This window comes from Lithobates pipiens, unplaced genomic scaffold, assembly GCF_037356315.1.
Source record: "Lithobates pipiens isolate NorthernLeopardFrog02 unplaced genomic scaffold, aLitPip1_a1.2 Scaffold_22, whole genome shotgun sequence".
Lineage (NCBI taxonomy): Eukaryota > Metazoa > Chordata > Amphibia > Anura > Ranidae > Lithobates > Lithobates pipiens.
Genome location: NW_027507784.1, coordinates 50,602,797 through 50,613,375, shown reverse-complemented (window position 1 = coordinate 50,613,375; position 10,579 = coordinate 50,602,797).

Sequence of the window (10,579 nt, the reverse complement as noted above, 5' to 3'; positions counted from 1 at the left end):
CAAAAAATAAAAAACTGAGAGGTGATTAAATACCACCAAAAGAAAGCTCTATTTGTGTGAAAAAAAGGACAAACATTTCCTATAGGTCCAGTGTTGCATGACTGAGTAATTGTCATTCAAAATGTGAGGGCACCGAAAGCTGAAAATTGGTCTGGTTATTAAGGGTGTTTAAGTGCCCAGTGGTCAAGTGGTTAATAATAGAGCTTGCAGTCAGTAGTGTTAGGAGATAGTGTGTGCTGTCTGCGTGCTGTCTGCGTGCTCTGTACCCAGTACATACCGCTATAATATAGGGCAGGCCCCTCCTTTCAAACATCCAACTTACAAACATCTCCTACTTGCAAACGTAAGGAGACAGCAGCAAGTGAGATGAAATAAGATGGACGACAAAACAAATTATACAGGGGTGATAACCCTTCCCTATGTTTTCCAAAAAGCTTTAAAATAGTTTTTTTGAATGGAGCTACACTTTAAAAATGTACCAGTTGAAAATTACAAACAGATTCAACTTAACACAACAAACCTACACAGTCCCTGTCTTGTTTGCACCGCCTGTATACTGCTGTTCTGAGTATATAGGGCCTGGAGGCCACACGCATTTCCTTTTTTTAATATGGGTACGGGGTTCCCCTTAATATGCGTACAAGACCTAAAGGGGCTGGTAATGGGCAGGGAGGGCTACCCATGCCATTTTTCTCAATGATTTTCAACCATATTGCAGGAACCAGATATAACATTAAAACCGCAAGCAGTTTTAAATGGTGTTATTTCCTTTTAATGTCATTTGGTGCAGGGACTGTTCTAAACACGGGAAACACGTGGCACTTCACAGGCATACTACAGACACCCCCCAGGCACCATATTTAAAGGAATATTTCACTTTTTTTTTTCACTTTAATCGTCATTAAAATCAGTGCTCCCGCCAAAACGGCCGTTTTTAAAACTTTTTTTTGCAGTGACCCATGTCCCCTGAGGCAGGAGGCAGGTCCCCAAACCCTTTTTAGGACACTACCTTCCATATTAGCCGTTAAAATTAGCACTTTCCATTTCGAACGTTCGAGTCCCATAGACTTCAATGGGGTTCTAACGTTCGTACCGAACGCGGGGGTCGTTCGCAAGTTCTGGTGCGAACCGAACCGGGGGGTGTTCGGCTCATCCCTAATTTTTAATGATTGAAGTTACCTCCACCTTTGAATTGGCCCATTTCCTGCTCCACTTTCAGCTCCCAGACAGAGCTTACCTTGTGGATTTACTCCCACGCCATTGTTATCCTATATACATCTTTGAATGGTATTTTAATTTTTTTTTATTTTTAATAAAGGAATTTTTCAAAAGTGTGTTTGTCTTATTTAACTATTTTTTACACTTTCTTTGTGAAATGGTAGGGGTACTTTTGTACCCCCTTACCATTTCAAACAGGGGGGGCGGGATCTGGGGGTCCCCTTGTTAAAGGGGGCTTCCAGATTCTGATAAGCCCCCCGCCCGCAGACCCCCACAACCACCGGCCAGGGTTGTGGGGATGAGGCCCTTGTCCCCATCAACATGGCCCCCAAAGCATCCTCCCAAGGTTGAGGTTATGGATAATTAGGGGGAACCCCACGTCAATTTTTTTTAATTTGATGCGGGGTTCCCCTTAATATCCACACCAGACCTGAAGGGCCTGGTAATTGAATTTGGGGGAACCCCATGCTTTTTTTTTTATCAATGACTTTCAAAGAGTGTTTTCTGTATTACGGGAGCTGACAATTCATTGTAGTGATTTTAAAATACTTTTTTTCCTGCAGAAATGACACTTTGTGCAGGGACAGTTCTAAGCACGGGAAACATGCGCCCCTTCACAGGCATACTATAGACACCCCCCAGATACGAAATTTAAAGAAATATTACACTTTTATTGTTTCACTTTAATCATTATTAAAATCACTGCTCCCGAAAAAACTGCCATTTTTAAAACTTTTTTTTGCATTGATCCATGTCCCCTGGGGCAGGACCCAGGTCCCCAAACACTTTTTAGGACAGTAACTTGCATATTAGCCTTTAAAATTAGCACTTTAGATTTCTCCCATAGACTTGTACAGGGTGTTCCCGGCTTTTCGAAATTTGCCACAAACACCCCAAATTGTTCACTGTTCGCCTAACAGGCGAACAGGCAATGTTCGAGTCGAACATGAGTTCGACTCGAACTCGAAGCTCATCCCTATTGGGCCACTACTGGAGGGATGCCAGAATTACCAGTTACAGAAAAGGGTAATCGTTTACATGTTTACTTTCACTTTTATATTTAGGTCTGTGTAGTAACAAGCCCTTGAATATATCTCATGCAATCAAACAGGCATAATAGGTAGTTTATTTTCCACAATTCAAACACATCCAGTGACTACCATCAACATCAGCTCATAAACAAATTATCCTATATAGCACTACCCCCAAAGGAGCTGCTGGTTAGATTTGGGCTTACCGTTACCTTCTGTTCTCCTCCTTTCACATCTAGGGGTGTCCCGTGGTAAATGGCCCAGTAACTCGAGAGACTGACAACAGATCCACTTGAATGGATTTTATTTGCAAAACGTAGACAAGGAACAGTCTCTTGAATTGGGATCAGAGGGTTGAAAAGGAAGTTCAGGTGCTTTTAGTGTCAAAGTCAAAATGTTGAAGAACTTGCTTACTTTGACTGCATCCAGAGAATAGCCTTTCGCAACTGGATGTTCACTCAAGTTGGACGGTCCCTCTCTCACAAGGCCTAGCAGCGAACAAGGTGGTTATTCAGGAACAAGTCTCTGCCACAGACATTGTAGAACTTACAAGATATGTCTCTGCCACAGACGTTGTTGTAGAACACGTAGAGAAACTAAACTTGAAAAACATTCGTAGGATACCTGGATCTTTCAGCCAGCTTGGCAATATCCATGAGACCGGATTCTCTTGGGTACTTCAGCCCTTCCAGGCTCTTACTAAGAAACCAACCCGTATACGTGGTCTTCTTCTGAAGAGTCCTCCCCTGGAATGCTTGAAGTCACTGGGTCTCTCCCAAACCAGAGATGGCACCCAACCACCTCAGAATCCTCCTTTAGTTTCCTTGCCTCTGGCTAGCCATCCCCAAGACATCAAAACCAGGTGGATCCGCACCCTAGGCCATAGCCTTCCTGGGGGCTGGTCAGGAGGACCAGGACCATGAATTCAGTACATCATTTTTGACTGGAACCCCGAACCACGTGACATCCGCATCTTAAATACCCTCTCCCAGAAAGAACAGCGAGAGCGCCACTCCCACTGGGCGGGCTCCGAGAGAGAGTAACTTAAGCACCTAACCAGACCATAGTTCCATGCCTGCCAGAAGAGACAATGCCCCCTGTGGCCAGGCTGAACATCTCACAGTAGAGTCAGACTGATGCTGAAGTCTAAATTTAGACAATTGTACCCAAACCAAACTCCAGTTCAGGCATAACTTTAACTTTGAAAAACGCATAGCGCGTGCGCTTCAGAAGCCACCACTACACAAATAACACCTAAAGTGTTGAGCATGATGAAAAGGACATGCCACTTGGTGAAACCAGTGTATATTAGTATAATTATAAGTTATACCCAAAATCAAGGGAATTTACCCCAAATCAAAAGAATGAGCTGAAGCTCTGCTCACTTTCTTCATCCAAGCATGTCTGCTTTTCCTTGCATGCAGCTGGGTATTCTTTGCAAAGTTAGGGCCCTTTCACACGCGATCAGGTCTGCCTGTGAGTTGTTCAGGCAGACCTGATCGGACCCTCCATTCACCTTTATGGAGCGGTGGATGTCAGTGGTGACATGTCTGCTGACACCTGCTGCTATGTGATCTGATCCTGTCCGCCAAATCCAGATGGATGGTGAGCCTATTTTCCATCCATCTGGAGGATTGGATCAGATAAGATGACAGATGGTCTGTTTTACCCAATTTCCCTATAGAGGAGAGCAGGACTCTGTCAATGATGAAGTTAGTATAAGATTTTGGCATATCAATAAGCATATGCTTTGAGTATATATAAGGCCAAACAACTTTTTTCTTTTGGATAGAGTAGAGAAGCATTTCAGCTTTGGTTTTTACTACTATCAGAGATAGTTCAAAAGATTTACACTTGCTTCTTCTCCCACAAAGAATGGTTTCACCAGACAGGAAGTGCAGGGACATGTGAAATAGGGTTAGAAAAAAGTAATACAAACCTAACTGGAGCTATAGCCTTACCTGGTTGTTTTTAAAAAGGATTCCTGTCTGGTAAAATTTTGGGAGCAGTCTTCTGACTTCTTATCTGGTATCAGCAGGACAGGGACTGAGGGTAAATCTATCCACTGGAAGATAAAACCTGACAGGGGTTCTATTTTTTTTCCACTTTATACAAAACTGAAAAAGTTTTTTTTTTTTCTGCTGGACACTTTGAATGTAAAATTTAATTGCCCCAATTCTTCTGTTACAGTACCTTATACCCTTATAACTGCTAATCTCAAAACTAAACACAAAACCTAACTAAAACATGTTTTTTTCTTATCTCAACCCAAAAACATAACCATCAACATATAATGTGCATGTAAAGCCAAAGCTTTTTTTTAGTTTATTTTGAAAACAGTAGTAATTTTTTTTGCTGTTTGTGTACTAATGGATATTTTATGTTAATTTCCAGTTGCTGAGATGCAATAGGAAGTTAAGGTAAATTTCAAAAAGTGAGGGGAATTCCCATTAGATAGATCTCCCCTAAACATACACTACATTGTCCAAAGCATTGTGATGTCTGCCTTTACAAGCACATGAACTCGAATGGCATCCCAGTCTTAGTTTGTAGTGTTCAATACTGAGTTGGCCCACCCATTGCAGCTATAACAGCTTTGACTCTTCTGGGCATTAATGAAGGATATGGATGAGCAAGGTCGGGGTGAAGGAACTTGAATGGCCTGCACAAAGTCCTGACCTCAACCAAATAGAACATCTTTGGGAAGAAATAGAGTGGAGACTGAGAGACAGGCTTTCTTATCCAACTTCAATGCCTGATCTCACAAATGCGCTTCTGGAAGAATGGTCAAACATTCCCATAGACACACTCCAAAACCTTGTGGACGGCTTTTCCAGAAGAGTTGAAGCTGTTATAGCTGCAAAGGGTGGGCCAACTCAATATTGAACCCTATAGACTAAGACTGGGATGCCATTACAGTTTATGTGCGTGTAAAGGCAGATGTCCCAATACGTTTGACAATATAGTGTATGTCCATTTTGAAGAATTCTCCTTATCTCGTCTTCTGCGGACAATGGAATTTTGGATTGCCGATTGATGTTTTTTTCTTCTGAGTGACAATGGTAACCAGTATAAGTAAAGGGGTGAATCACCCCAATGGGACAGAGACAGCAATAAAGACTTAATAGGAATTCTATCCCTTCCCCACTTGTTGTAAAACTAAAAGAATACGGTTTTATCTAGAGATACACTTTAAAGAAAAACATAAATCTAACCTGTAACCATAACACCAAGAACCTTAATATCAACATCAATAAATAAAAGTTAAGCATCTCCATCAAATGCAATCTCTTACTGAATATTGCATATTGGTTAAAATTGTCTCTTAACATTATAAAAAAAACATTTACAGAATATACTTTAAATACATCTTTTTTCCAAGTCTCAATTTATAAAGAAACATAAACATAAATAAAAGTACTCATGCTCTGTACATTTTAACGTTATAGCCTTTTATCCTAATGCATATCAAAGCTGTACTGAAGAGCAGAAATATACCACAACATCGTTGGAATTCTTTGTTGTCTTTTTTGCATTGTACATTCTAAACTACTGTTCTTTTTCTGTGATATTGTACTAACACAATGTTTTTTAGGCTTTCTTATATCAATTAAATATGCATCCATTGCCCAAGGGCCATTTAAGAAGAAGTAACTTTTGACTTTCAGTGGCTTAATTGGGTATATCCTGCATTTAATGCTTTTTAGACATTTTTAATAGTTCTGACTGGTTGACATAGAGTTACCAATTTAAGCCTTATTTGTATTCTGAAGCAGTATACAGTTATTTTATCCTGCACCGATTAACAACCACTCATGGCATTAGCTAGTCATTTGTTCTAGTAGGGCGAGAAAAAAAATGAAGCGTTGTGGGCTTATGGAATCTTCAATTAGTTGTAAGCAAAAGATTTTATACAGAATGCAAAAGCCAGCAAGCAAAAAAAAAAAAAATCTCTTAAATTAATTTGAAGATGCCTAGACTTGGAGAACGGTTGGCTTTAACGGGGGCTATGCAAATGAGTCCAATTTAGCATCTTGTATTGAGCTGGAAACTATTGCTAAATGATCAGGATAGCCAGTCACAGATATTAAAATGAATTATATCTAATCTGAATTTTAGTCACGCTACATTAACTAATAGAAAGTTATTAACATTTCAAGAGAAAAAAAGCTTTTGCCTGCAAAATTAACAGTGGCTGGGATGTGACCTGTGAGCCATGCGGTGTGATCACTGTAATGACAGTGTAATGGCATATTTACATTAAAATCTCCGCAGCTAATATGTGATTCAGAATTGGACGTTAAGTCGAGGATTATTTAGTCTGGCCTGTTGGCCTTTCTCTAAGTAGTTTTTTTTACTTCAATACAAATCTGAAACTTTTCATTTCATGACTATTTATGTGACTGGTTACTATGGCTATTTTTCAGCATGTTCGTATTGCATCTAGTCCATCCATTTTTTTTCCTCCTTTCTTTTAATTTCCATCCTCTTTGTTGAAGTAGTGTTATAATTATTTTATGTCATTAGAAACTTGCTAGCTGGGAGCTCTTTAAATACAGAAAAAAAAAATAGTTGTTATCAGACTAAGTACAAGCTTATGATGTTTTTCTTTTATTCATGAGAGCTTTTTTGTAAATTTTTTACATCTTTAATTGTTGTCCAAAACTGATTGCTTAGTGATTGCACTTGACACATTCTCCATCATTGTATTAAGTTAACCTGTCATTTTGTAGTACATAAAATGCTGTAAAAAAAAAAAAAAAGAACAAAAGATACATTGGCACATGAGGAGTTGGTAGATGGAACCTCAGTGGCTTATATCAAAAAGTGTTTATTAATTGTCTGTTTGATTTTATTGAACACACCATAAATGCGCTTTGTGGCACAAAGTTGGTTATTTCTTATGTATTTCTACTTTCTCCATCATCTCATCCCTCGCAGTTGTTATCTTTTGTACCATATGTGCCTTGCGTTTTAATTATAAGCTCCCCAGGCATGGCCCTACTAATTCTCTTGTATCAAATTGTATTGTAACTGTCTTATCATTCTTTATTTTGTAAAGTGGTACACAAGTTGATGACACTATACATATTCTGAATATTAATAGTAATAACAATAATAATAATCATAATAATAATAATAATAATCATAATAATAATATATTGTGTGATACAACGTTGGGTAAAGAAAGTGATAAGACAAGGGAAAGAGTAATGAAGCAAATGAGATAATAAAAGTAACATTTATATTGTTCTTACAAGGAATCAATCAAATTAAATAAAACAATGATCTTGTTAAATATTGCTAAATTACATTATGCATTGCATACAATAGCTTACATTAAAATCAGATAAAATATAGGTAAATAAAAACTTTTTGTGGTAATAGTAATTCATATTAAAAGAGATTATTAGATTTTAATTACTTATGCATTTCTTTCTTGAAAGCAATAATGTTAAATGTAGGTATTTTTTCCTTTACATTATTAACATTTCAGTGATTGTATCACTTTCTTTTATCTATAGATGTTTTACAAACCTTATCTGAAGCAGTGGCTAGCTTAGTGCCAAGAAACATGTTATTATGATCAGTTGAAGAAATATAGAAACCATCCCTTTTGGATTTAAACCAATGAGATTACATTCTTCTATTGCTTGATATCTTCACTTGGGCTCCATCACCACTAGTAAAGATAGGTGTCTTTTCCACATATCTCCTTTACTCATCTGACCACCCAATGTTAACTTGTACAAGGGACATATGTTTTTGTAGTCTTAAACCAAGATAACATCTGCATGGAGACAGACATATTTTCAAAAAATAATAGCTTTCAGACCATTAATATGGTACCTTGCAACTTTAATAGGTAGACGCAGGGCCGGATTAACATAGGGGCTATTGGAGCTGCAGCTCCAGGCCCCTTTCTCAAGATAGGCCCATTTGTCCAAAAAAAGAAATAAAAAAAGTAAGAAAAAAAAAAAAAGAAGATCGACTTTGAGGATTGTAACTTGGCGATCAGGAGTCACAGAGACCCCACATTTGGGGGATAGGTAGCTAAATACCCACTCCAGCACTGGTTAAAATATGGGGCTGTTATCATCTATGGTTCCGGAGATACGGGGCTCCTTGCGCAGCCTGTCAGAAGCTACATACAGAGCGGCCAGTATAAATACAAGCTGGAACACTCTGCAGCAGACGGAGAGGATGACCTCACAGAGCTTACAATAATTATTTGTATATTACTTATGATAAATAACCCCTTGCCACCCAGGCCCATTCTGAGACTTCTCTCCTACATGTAAAAATCATCATTGTTTTTATGCTAGAAAATGACTCAGAAACCTCAAGCATTATATATTGTTTTAGCAGACACCCTATGGAATAAAATGGTGGTCTTTGCAACTTTTTATGTTACATGATATTTGCGCATCAATTTTTCAAACTTTTTTTTTGGAAAGAAACTGTTTCATTCATAAAAAAAACACTAAAGTTAGCACGATTTTTTGTTGTGTACTAAGCGATGCTTTAAATTTTTTTACAGGTTACACGTTTAGAGTTACAGAGGTCTAGTGCTAGAATTATTGCTCTCGCTCTAACGATCGTGGCGTATGTAACCTGTGCGTATCTGGCTCTGATACTAACCAGTGTCTACCCAGGGACTGACTAGTATCTCTCCCCAGCCTGTACCCACACACCCTCTCACCTGCTGACCTGTGAATGGGGCAATCACTCCCGCAGTGTTATTGTGTTCTGCCAGTCAATACAATGATCAGTGCTGCTAACTATAGCTGGCAGCAATAAATGTTTTGGGGAAAACCTGACAGGCTGGTGGTACTCAAGTCGGTTATTAGGTTGACTTGTGTAAAACCAGCTAGCCCATACATAGATCGACTATGGCTGGTCTCTGCTTAATTGGTGTATTTTCAATCCATGTATGGCCCGCTTAACCACTACGCAGTCTCTAAACATCCTTCCACAAACCTTTACATTTTTCCTTCCCAGATTACTTCATCCTCCTCTCCTATACATAGTGACCACTGTCATACTCTCCACACTTCTCTCCTGTACATACTGCTCACTGTCATACCCTCCACACTCCTCTGCTGTGCATTCTGCCCACTGTCATACCCTTCACACTCCTCCTCTCTTGTACATAGTGCCTGCTGTCATACACTTCTCTCCTGTACATAGTGCCCACCGTCATACCCTCCACACTCCTCTCCTGTACATACTACTCACTGTCATACCCTCCATACTCTTCTCCTATTCATAGTGCCCACTGTCATACCCTCCCTCCACACTCCTCTCCTGAAATTACTACTTACTGTCCTACTCTCCACACTTCTCTCCTGTACCTAGTGCCCACTGTCATACCCTCCACACTCCTGTACATATTGCTCACTGTCATACCCTCCACACTCTTCTCTTATACATAGTGCCCAATGTCATACCCTCTACACTCCTCTGCTGTGCATACTGCCCACTCTTATACCCTTCACACTCCTCTGCTGTACATAGTGCCTTCTGCCATACCCTCTGTACTCATCTCATGTACATAGTGCCCACTGTTAGACCCTGCACATTCCTCTCCCTCACCTGCGCATATTTCCCACTTTTATACCATCCATACTCCTCCCCTATGCCTCTTACCCACAAAAACTGTTCTTTAAAATTATACTGAATATCCTCAATGTTACCAGCTCTAGAATGGGCACACATTTGTTAGTTCAACTAAAGGAAATCTCACAGTCCTCATATTTGTTCTGCCCAATTATTAGTACTTATTTAATTTTGTAATTACTATTGTGATGTATAGAGGAACATAAGGGATGCCAGCTACTCTAAATATAGCACTTGTAAAAAAAAAGTCCCTGAAAATATTTTTGAAATGTTGACAACTATGCACTTAGGCACTGCCCAAGGGCCACAGGGTCAGTAGGGGGCCCCATGAGAGGCTCCTGTGATATTAAAGCGGTAGTAAACTTTTCTAACATTACTAATTTTTAGAGGCTAGGTTATGCCATAATGTACAAGTATGCACAGCATTTTAGCACATGCCCTGCTTCTCCTCTCAAGACTGTTGCTGCCGACGGTGCTCCCCCTGTATTATTACAAATGCTATTGTTGACATTTTAAAATACTCATACTCAAATAGAGACTATACAGTGACTGATTTTTTGCGCCATCTGAGCCCAAATATTTCTCTATTAGCACATTAGGGTACACTTAAATTGTCAGACTGAGCCCTCCAGTGCTGTGCTGTGATCAATCCGGCGGGGCCCGGGCACTTCCATCTTCATCCAGTCTTCCTTCTAGGTTCTGTGCCTTCC